The sequence below is a fragment of the Arachis ipaensis genome, chromosome B4 (assembly GCF_059453495.1).
Source record: "Arachis ipaensis isolate K30076 ecotype BB chromosome B4, ASM5945349v1, whole genome shotgun sequence".
Taxonomy (NCBI): domain Eukaryota; kingdom Viridiplantae; phylum Streptophyta; class Magnoliopsida; order Fabales; family Fabaceae; genus Arachis; species Arachis ipaensis.
This window is the reverse complement of record NC_142439.1, coordinates 13,283,484-13,294,566: the sequence shown is the minus strand read 5'-3', so window position 1 is coordinate 13,294,566 and position 11,083 is coordinate 13,283,484. Positions and strand designations below refer to the sequence as shown.

The window sequence follows — 11,083 nt, the reverse complement described above, 5'->3', positions numbered from 1 at the left end:
ATATATATGAGAAAAAGCTATGCATAGACTCATGGGGATGCGCGTCAGGGGACTGTCCAATAGTCAGCTACCAGGACATGTCAGATTGGCTGTATAACCGACAGATGAGCTCATTAGCCATAGGACAGGCATTCATCATATGCATCTATGTGACATTGTTTGGGTGAACATATTGTAATTGGTCTGCCTATGTGAATAATTTTGTTTAATTGTTGTTAGGGACAAGTTGTTGATCAGTTGAAACAATCTCAAAGATAGGATTCTCAACCTCTGGAATAGGATCAGAACCAATGATAATTGCAGCAGCTCCATCAGCAAACAATGCTTGCCCTACAAAACTATCCATGTCTCTCTCACTAGGACCACGAAAAGTGACTGCAGTATTTTCAGAGCAAACAATAAGCACACGAGCATCCTTGTTGTTTTCAGCCAAGTCCTTAGCCAAACGAAGGACAGTGCCGCCAGCGAAGCAGCCTTGGTGGTACATCATGTACCTCTTGACGCTTGGGTCGAGCCCTAAGAGTACAATGAGTTCGTAATCAACGCCAGGCAATGCAACGCCACTGGTGGTGCAGAAGATCAAATGTGTGATCTTAGACATTGGCTGGCCCCATTCCTTGATTGCCTTGGTTGCAGCCTCTTTTCCAAACCTTGGTACCTCCCTGATCATCATGTCTTCCCTTGCATCCAACGACAGTGCTTTGTATGCGCACATGTTAGGATTCTCCTTCAGTATTTCTTCCATTAAATACATATGTCTGTTCTTGATCTATGTTCTCTCACCTAAAATAATAATATGTAATTCACATCTACCAAGTTATTTGTCAAATATAAAAGTTGTTTATCATCATTTTTATTATTTTGAGTTATTTTTGTAGTGACTTGAATCTTCAGATGCTATTTTAATAGTTTATCCAAATTTATAATTATAAAAATATTTTTTTCATTAAATAGTTATTATTATCATTAATATTAAGCAGTGAATATGATATATCATAAAATATGTTAATTATTACGTATTAATTAATATAAATGTAAAACGACGAATTTTTCTTTAATAAATATTTAAAATAAAACAAAACTAAAACACTTAATAAAATTACATACAAATGCAATGAAATTTTTTCTTGAGGTCGGTCATGTGCTCGCTGTTGGTTATTCTAAAATAGTAATTTGCATATGTGCTTTGATCAATACAGTTTGGTGAATTTGCTGTGCCAATCTCTAATACGGTTGCAGGGCCTTCCGCGCGCCCTTTGAACCTTGCGGAGGTCACCCGCAGACACCATCTTTTCTTAGCTGTGTTTTTTGGGATAGCAAAGCTTGGCTATGTTCTTTGGGATAGCAAAGCTTAGTGCTTGTTTGGGCGCCATTATTTTGATAAAAAAAAGATCTTTTTTTATTGAAAAAGATCTTTTTTTATTTTATAACGTGTTTGGCAAATTTCTAGTAGTAAAAGTAAAAGCACTAGAAAAATTAAAAAAAAAAAAATCTTTTTTGAGAAGCTATAATTTACATCTTTTTTTAAAAGATCTTTTTCTCTTAAAAAAAAAGATGATTTTCATGTAATAAATAAACAAAAAAGTACTTTTATATTGTTATACCCAAACATAATTGATAGATAAAAAAATCTTTTTGCATGAGATATCCAAACATAAAATTACTTTTACTTTTCCATAAAATCTTTTAAAAAAAGATAATTCGAAAAAAGATATTTTTTTTAAAAGTTCACCCAAACAAGCTTATTAACTATGTTCTTTGGGATTTTGGTGAAGACTTGGGCAGGAGGAGGGGGGATATTTATATGCATGAGAGTAGGGGCATCCAGTGGCGGAACTTAAAACAAAATTTTGGGGGGGCCAGATAGAAAATAATTGTCAAAATATTTTTGATATGAATCCCATTTAAGATAAGCTCGTCTAATCTCATCTCTCTGGTTTGGGTGATATTGCCAAATTTAAAGCCGTTTTTGAAGATCTGATTCCAAAAAGTTAAAGTTAAAGTCATCAGATGTAACTTTTTGAACTTTTGAAGGTTATATCTCACTTTCTTCGTGATTCATTAAAGTAGAAGAACTATCTACAGATGTTGATATTGTAAAAGTTATATGTTCTCCTTCTTAAATATTAGCCTTCCTCTTAAAAAATGTATCAATTTTTTGATTTTTCATTATTATTTTATATAAAAATTTGAATATATATCCTGTAAAATATGTAAAAGAAGAAGTTAGAAGGACAAATATTAAAATTTATAATATTTATTGAATTTTTTTTATCAATTTATACAAATACAATAATATTAATACTTATTGAATATTCTATTATTTTTTATCATATAAAAAATTAAATTAAATAAATAATAAAATATAAAATAATATTAAATTAAATAAATAAAAAATATCTAATTTTCTATATTTGAACTTAAAGATAGAGAGAGTGTTGTTTATTGAACTTATTAGATACTTTAAGTCATAGTAAAGTATTTAAGTCAATTGAACTATTTTTTATCTTTTAAAAAAGTACTACTAAATTTCTTATAAAAAGTTTGGAGAGCCATAACCCCCCTTGTCTGAACTAAGCTCCGCCACTGGGCATCATATGTGGCATTGAATGGACGAAATGGAACGAACATACATAGAAAAAGCGTGCTCAAACGGTCAGCAGCACTCGAAAACGATGTTCTCTGACTTCTTGGTCGTTTTATTGCTTTAGTTTGACTTTGATTGATTGTGTATGTATCATGGTACATATTTGTGTAGTGTTAGTGTTATTTAATTCATGGTATTTTTGGATGGCGACTCAGATTGGTGTCATATTTCTTTATAGTGATGTATGTATATATTTTGTGTTTGGTAGAATATGATCGAATATGTGTTTGGTATAAAAATATAGTGCCATTCACTACTTATAAACTTGTAAAACTGAGGAATATATATATATATATATATATATAATATATCGCAAGAATAAATTGAATTTAGTATAATATTAAGGGCAACGTCATGGAAAGACTATATGCAATAATACTTGTTTTAACAGTATAGTTACTGAATCCGTAACCGAAGCTTACCTACCACCAATGTATATATCAGGGATTGAAGTTTAATTTGTATCTAAATTTTTACCATCTATATGACTATATCTATTAAAAACATGTTTTTTTTTTGGAGTTCAATAGTATCTTTTATTATCTATATCTATTAAAAACGTTTTTTTTTTTAATATTTGAAGTATTCAAGATCTCTTAGTTAATTTAGAAACTTTTTTTTTTTATTTTAACTGGTTTCATTTTTATTAATATTATATATTTAATAAATAAAACTTTGAATTAGTATTATACCTGTTTATACACTAATCTGTTATATAAAAAGGATAGAAGGTTGCTTCTCTAAGGCAAAAAAGGCTGCAACCTGCAAAAATAATAAATTAATTAAACGGCAAGTAGTGTGTGATTTCGAAAGAAGTTAAAAAGGGATGAGTGAACCATGTGAACAATAAGATTGAAAAGAGAAATTAAAATTAAAATATTTAATTAGATAATTAATTAATTTTTAATAATATTAGATTTTAAATTAAAAAAAAGGATTTCATGAACGTGGAGCAATAACACAATTGATCACTTCTATTCTTCTACTGCACGTGCTGCATGTGTGAACTGCATTCTGCAACCAGCCGCCGCTTGTCTCCCATTCTCGCCGGACCGTCGCTGATTAGAACGCTAGCCATAGCCACCCAGCCGCAGCTGATGCCGCCTACGTCTACACCAACGTCCGAGCAGGCTCCGTTCACGTACAAATTGTCCTTCGCTACATTTTCATACATGCATTCCTAAGCATGGATGCTGACCCAAAGTTTTCCAAAAGAATTTGCATATTTTGATGGCTCTGCCCCATATGGTAGATGGGTCAATAACATACACCAACGTGTATGATGCAAATTTTGACACAGTAGTTTCAGCTCTTGAAAAGAGTGGTTTTGTCCCCATGCCTAGGGATGTGCAAAAAAACTGGTTTCACTGAACTGAATTGAAACTGAACTGAAACTGTTTTAAATAAATCAGTTTTTTTAAATAAAACAGTTTTTTTAAATAAAAAACTAAACTGAAACCATAGTTTTTATGAAAAACCAGTTTATTAAAAACCAGTTTTTATGGTTCAGTTTAATTTTAAACCAAATTAAAACTGGTTTTATTTAAACTCCAAAATTAATTTTACATACTCTTTCTTTCTCTTTCTCCCTTCTCTCTCTCTCTCTCTCCCCCTTCTCTCTCTCTCTCTCTTTCCATCTCCCTTCCTATCTCTCACTCTCTCCTCTCCCTCTCTCTCTCACCCCTTCCTTTTTCTCCCTCTCCCTCTTTTTCCTCTCTCTCTCCCCCCTCTACCTCTCCTTCCCCCTTCCTTCTTCTCTCTCCTCCCCTCTCTCTCCCCCCTTTTTTTCTCTCTCTCCTCTCCCTCCTCTCTCTCTCCCTCCCCTCTTTCTTCCTCTCTCTCTTCTTCTCCTCTTTCTCCCCCTCCTCTCTCACTTCTCTCTCTCTCTTTCCCTTTCTTCCTTCTCTTCCTTCTCTATCTCTCTCTCTCTTTCTCTCTCTCCCCCTCCTCTTTGTCTCCCTCTTTTTCTCTCTCCTCCTCTCCTTCTCTCTCTCTCCCCCTCTCTCTTTTTTCTCTCTCTCCTTTCTCTCTCTCTCTCTCTCTCTCTCTCCTTTTTCCCCTCTCCCTCTCCCTTCCTTCCCCTCTCTCTTCCTCTCTCTCTTCTCTCCCTCCTCTCTCTCCCCTCCCCTCTTTCTTCTCTCTCTCTCTTTCCCCCTCCTCTTTCTCCCTCTCCCTCCATTCCTCCTCTCTCTCCCCCTCTTATCTCTTTCTCTCTCTCCCTCTCCCTCCCCCTTCCTTCTTCTCTCTCTTCCTCTCTCTCTCTCTCCCTTTTTTTTCTCTCTCCTCTCCCTCCTCTCTCTCTCTCTCCTCCTCCCCTCTTTCTTCCTCTCTCTCTCTCCTTCTCCTCTTTCTCCCCCTCCTCTCTCTCTCTCTCTCTCTCTCTCTCTCCTTCCTTTTTCTCTCGCTCTCTCCCTCTCTTTCCTTTTCTCCCCTCTCCCCCTCCCATCCCCCTTCTCTCTCTCTCTCTCTCTCTCTCTCTCTCTCTCTCTCTCTCTCTCTCCCTCCCTTCCCCTTCTCTCTCTCTCTTTCTCTTTTCCCTCTTTCCCTTTTGTTTCTCTCCTCTCCGCCCTCTCTCCACCTCCCCTCTCTCTTCCTCTTTCTCTCTCTCTCTCTCATTTTTTCTCTTTTTTCTTTCTCTCTCCTATTCTTCTCTCTCTCCTTCCCTTATTTCTCTCTCCTTCACTTCTTTCTCTCTCCTTTTCTCTCTCTTTTTTCTCCTTCATCTCTCTCTTTATTCTCTTTCTCTCTTTCCTTTTTCTCTTTTTTATTTCTCTCTCATCCTTTTTTCACTCTATATCCCTCTTCTCTTTCTCTCCCTCTTTTCTCCAAAATAAGAGAGAGAAGGAGAAGAGAGAGAGAAGAGGAGAGAGAGGAGGAGGAGGAGGAGAGAGAGGAAGAGAGGGGAAAAAAGAGCACAAGGAAAGAGAGAAGGAGGAAGAGAGAGAGGGAGAAAAATTGAGAGAGACAGAGAGAAAGAGAGAGGGGGAGAGAGAGAGAGAGAGAGAGAAATGGGAGAGAGAGGGAGTGAGAGACAGAGAGAGAGGGATAGGGGAGAGAGAGAAATGAGAGAAAGGGATAGAGAGGGAGAAAAGGAGAGAGAAAGAAAGGGAAGGGGAAGAAAGAGGGGCATGGGAGAGAGAGAGAGAGAGAGAGAGGGAGAGAGAGAGAGAGAGAGATGGAGATAGGGAGAGAGAGGGGAAGAGAGAGAAAAGAAAAGGTGGAGAGTGAGAGAGGGGAAGACAAAGAAAGGGAGGGGGAGAAAGAAGGGGAGTTAGAGAGAAGAGGAAGAGAGTGGAGGGAGAGAGAGAGAGAGAAGGAGAGAGAGAGAGGAGGGAGAGAGGGAGAGAGAAAGAGAGAGGGAGAGAGAAGAGGGAGAGATGGAGAGAGAGAGAGAGAGAGAGGAAGACAAGGAGAGGGGAGAGGAGAAAGAGGGGAAGGAGGAGAGAGAGGGAAAAGGAAAATAGAGAGGAGGGAGAGAGAGAAAGGAGGGGAGAGATAGAGAGAAGAAGAGAGAGAAAGAAAGAGAGAAAGGAGAGAGAGGGAGAGAAGAAGAGAGAGAAAAAAGAGAGAAAGGAGAGAGAGGGAGAGAAGGAGAGAAGGATGGAAGAAGAGAGAGAGCGGAAGAGGGAAAGGAGAGAGAGAGAGAAAGAGAGAGGAAGAGAGAGAGGGAGAGAGAAAGAGGGAGAGAGAGAGAGAGAAGGGGAGGGAGAGAGAGAGGGAGGAGGGAGGGAGAGAGAGAGGGAGAGAGAGAGGGAGAGGAGAGAGAGTGAGAGGGGAGAGAGAGAGAGTGGGGAGAGAGAGGGGAGAGAGAGAAAGAAAGATGGAGAGTGTGAAAACTAGTTTTAGCCTATAAACCAGTTTAAACTGGTTTTTTTAATTAAAACCAGTTTTATTTTTATGAACTGGTTTAAACTGGTGCACTGTATTATAAACTGGTTTAGAACCAGTTTCATATGTGACAAAACAGTTTGGTTCAGTTTCTAAACCATTTAAAATGGTTTAGTGCAGTTTCAGTTCAGTTTATAGAAAAACTGAACCATGCACACCCCTACGGCCATGCCAATCCTAATAGGAGAGGATGGATGGCCAACGAATGGAAGCGCTAACGCAAACATAAAGAATGCTCAGAGGTTCAACTAGGGGCTCCATGCCGAATGTTCAATTTAATAAGTATGCAGATGGTTATGTTGATTTTTAATTGAATGGTTATTATTTTTAATTACATTTATTCATGTACAATTAACAATAACTAGATGTTCAATTCACTAGGTGTACAGATGGTTATCTGACAGAGAAAAAATATCGGTAAAGATTTTCACAAAAATATCACGTTGCAAGTATAGTTCTAAACCGACAATTAAGCCTCAATCAACGTTTAGATTGTTTGTCACTTAAGCAAACCCAATAAAATTAACCGAAGTATTTAAACCTCGGGTCGTCTCTCAAGGAATTGCAGGGAAGTGTGTTTATTATTGGTTATGGAAAAGTATTTTGGGGTTTTCAAATGTTGAACAAGGAATATAAATGACAAGAAAATAAATTAATAACTAAGAAAACTCTTAGCAAGGAAAGAGAATTAGAAGTCATATCCTCATTATCATCATCAATTGTGATGGTAAATGTAAATTGCCTTTACTTAGTTAACCTCTAACCAATGAGGGAAAGTCAAGTGCATACAATCAACTTGAGTTCACAAGTTCTAGTCAACTCATAGGGAGAAACTAGATTTAGTGAAGTTCAAGCTACCCGACAATCTTCAATTACCAATCAACAAGAGAATTTTGATAACTCAAGAGTCTCTAATTAATCCATCCAAATCAAGAACATAAAAATCTAATTTAAAATCCAACCAAGAATTTTATCAAACACTTGGAAGGCACAAAATAAAAGTATAGAAAACTAATAAGAAATAGGAAAATATAAAACTAGCAATTGCAAGAGAACTATAACGACAAATTAAAGAAAGCAATCATAAACATGAAAATGTAAATTGCATTAATAGGAATCAAAGGAAACAAGAAAAATTCATAAACTAAATAGGCAACATAAAGGAATCAACAAGCATAGTAGATAAACGAAAGTACTAGAACAAATAAGAGTAGAGGAGAAACTAAATTAAAGCAAGATGAAATTCTGAATTTAAGAAGAAATAAAACTAGAAACCCAAAACCTAGAGAGAGGAGAGAGCCTCTCTCTAGAAACCTACATCTAAAACCTAATCTGTGTGAATGAATGAATGATGAATCCCCCCATTCGTCCCACTCTGCAGCCTCTATTCTTCATTTTCGGGCTTGAAACTGGGCCAAAAGCAGCCCGAAATCGCCCCCAGCAAATTCTGTTAATTGCAGCACGTGATGCTCGTCATGCATATGCGTCAGCCATGCGTACACATCGCTAGACTTTTCACTGGCCACGTGTAGGCGTTAGCCACGCATGCGCATCATTTGTCTGTTGCACCAGTCACGCGTATGCGTCGTCCATGCGTGCGCATCGCTACCAGATTCTGAAATCCTTAATTTCTTGTTTTCCTTCCACTTTTGCATGCTTCTTTTCCATCCTCTAAGACATTCCTGCCCTATAAACCCTGGAAACACTTAAAAAACATATCATAGCATTGAATGGAAATAAGAGATGATTAAAATTAGCAAATTTAAGGCCAAAGAAGCATGTTGTCAATCATAGCACAAAATTAGGAAGGAAACTTAAAAACATGCAATTTATATGGATTAGTGTGAGAATAGTTGATAAAATCCACTCAATTCAATACAAAATAAGCCGTAAAATAGTGGTTTATCAATCTCCCCATACTTAAACATTAGCATATCCTCATGCTAAGCTCAAGGGAACTAAAAGAGTGAAGAGGGATGGTAGGACTTATTGAATGCAACTACATGCAAAAATGCTTCTACCTACTTGGTTATAAGTAAATAAACCTTTTAAGAACAAATATGAACTGGATCTTGCTAATTCAAATTGTAAAATGAAGTACAAATAAACTTGCAAGAAGAAAGCTCGTAAAAGCCGGGAACAAAGAATCGAGCATCGAACCCTCACCAGAAGTGTATACACTCTAATCGCTCAAGTGTTTAAGGTTCGATTCTCTCAATTCTCTACTAATCTTGCTTTCTAAGACTTTCTCTTCTTCTACCAATCAACAACAATTTAATGCATAAGTACACATATCAAGAGGTCTTTTCAAGGGTTGTAATGGGGTTAGGGTCAAGGTAGGAATGTATTTGGTTAAGTAGACTAAAATCTGAATCCTTGATTAGCCTAAACTTCCCACCTAACCTAAGACACTCTATGTAATCAAAATAAAAAATCTAACTACCCATTAACTATCTTTTCCACATATTTATGCATCCCAAAATTGAGTACAATACATATGCATTGCTACCACCATTTACTTTGGGGCATTTTGTCCCCCTTTTTATTGCTTGCTCTTTTTTCTTTTCTTTTTTATATTTTTTCTTTTATTTTTCTCAATGCATATGATTAAGGTATTGAATGAAAGAATATGTGCTCAACTATCTTTTTTACATTTTCACAAAAATATACAATATCCAATTCCTAAACCAGATGTTTCCAAACCCAACTTCCCCACACTTAAATCATGAACACTCTCACTAGTCTAAGCTAACCAAGGATTCAAATTAAGGACATTATTGTTTTTCGCTTAGAGTTAGTGATGAGCTAAAGTAAAGAATAAATGGAGTTAAAAAGGATCAACATTGGTTTGCAAAGGATGATGAAAATGGTAAGGCCATATGGGTATGTAAGCTCAGTGAAACAAAAGCCTCAATCACATAAGTGCATGCCTACATGAAACAATGGAAACATAGAATCAAGCAAGACAAAGATCATAATTTTAGAGAGAACAACACACCAAAATAAAATATTGGTTGATAAGATGCAACCAATCAAATAGGTTCAAAATTCTCACTAGGTTTTATGTGTTTGAGCTCTAAAACCATGTTCCAAAAATAAATTTCTTCAAGCAAGTTCAATAAAAATTTGAATTCAAATTAGTGAAATGCACTAAAATAATTTCTTGGAAAAGAAATCATCACTTCAACCAAGTAGTACTTAAATGCAAGCAACTAACTAACTATGCAATCTATCATGCAATGCAACAACTCACTAACAAAGAAAATTAAGAATTGGTGTTGAAGAAGGAAGTAGTTACCCACGGAAGTCGGTCTCGACCTCCCCACACTTAAAGATTGCACCATCCTCGGTGCATGCAAAGATGTGCAAGTGGACCGGTCGCTACAACTGATGAGCTTTCTTCAAAAGATTATGCGGAGAGACTTGTTTGTTGCCCCATTTCGAAGCTTTTCCTTTTCCCTCTTGGTGGCCATCCTGAAAGGAGAGAAAAAAGGAAGAAGAATAACCCACAAACAAAGATATGAAAATAATTAAAATATAGGTGGGCTAATGCCAAATAATAATGAGGTTCTCAACTACATGGTAGCTACAACATGCAAGTGAGAAAACAATATAGGCAAATGGCATATCAATAGTGCAAGAATCGCAACAATGAGGGAGAGAGAGTGGGTCATGAAAGACAATATAAGTTCATATCAATGCACAAGGAATACAAGTGTCATAAAAGATTAGCATTGACCTATAAATAATATCACCCAACAATGTAAAACAAGTCACTGAGCACCAAAAAAATGGAAGAAATATTCAATAGATGAGTAAAAAAATTTAACACCAATGTTAAAACAACAAATATAGAAAAGAAAACGAGAAGAAACAACAAAGTTAAAATGCAATGAATGCGAATATGCAAATGTAATAAGTAAAGGAAAAGAAAGAGAATAAAAATAAGAAGTGGAGATGTGAAGAGAGGGAGAAGAATAAAGTAAGAAAGGAAGAAGAAAGGAAAAGAAACAGGGGAAAACAGGGCGCAAACGTGACGTGTGCGCATGGGTCACATGTGCGCGTGAAAACAAAAAAAGGCAGGTGACGTGTGAGCGTCGTCCACGCGTACGCGTGGGTGGCCCAAAATGCATATGACGCGTACACATCAGCGAGGCACACGCGTGGGTTGTGCGTCTGGCACCCCACCCGCATGGTTCCAGCACAACTTTCAGTTGGGCCATGCCGGCGCGTCGTTCCAGCACCGTTTTTGCATGGTGCATTTTCAGGGTGTCACGCGTGCGCGACAACCATGCTCACGGTGGGCAGGTAGTTTTTTTTTAAATCAGAACCAAGGCAAATATGCATAAGCGAAAACTATCATAGACACCTAATGAAACAAAGATAAACAAATAAATAAAAAGCTATAAAAAAAAGGAAGATCATACTATGGTGGGTTGTCTCCCACCTATCACTTTTAGTTAAAGTCCTTAAGTTGGACATTTGGTGAGTTCCTTGTCATGGTGGCTGATAAACCCATATTTTATGATATATTTTGTGCTTAGTTTG

General features: G+C 36.8%; 1 pseudogene; it reads right to left on the bottom strand.

The window, feature by feature from the left end:
• Positions 1–205: 205 nt before the first annotated feature.
• On the bottom strand, positions 206–769 carry LOC107636073 (stilbene synthase 1 pseudogene; annotated as a pseudogene).
• Positions 770–11,083: the final 10,314 nt, after the last annotated feature.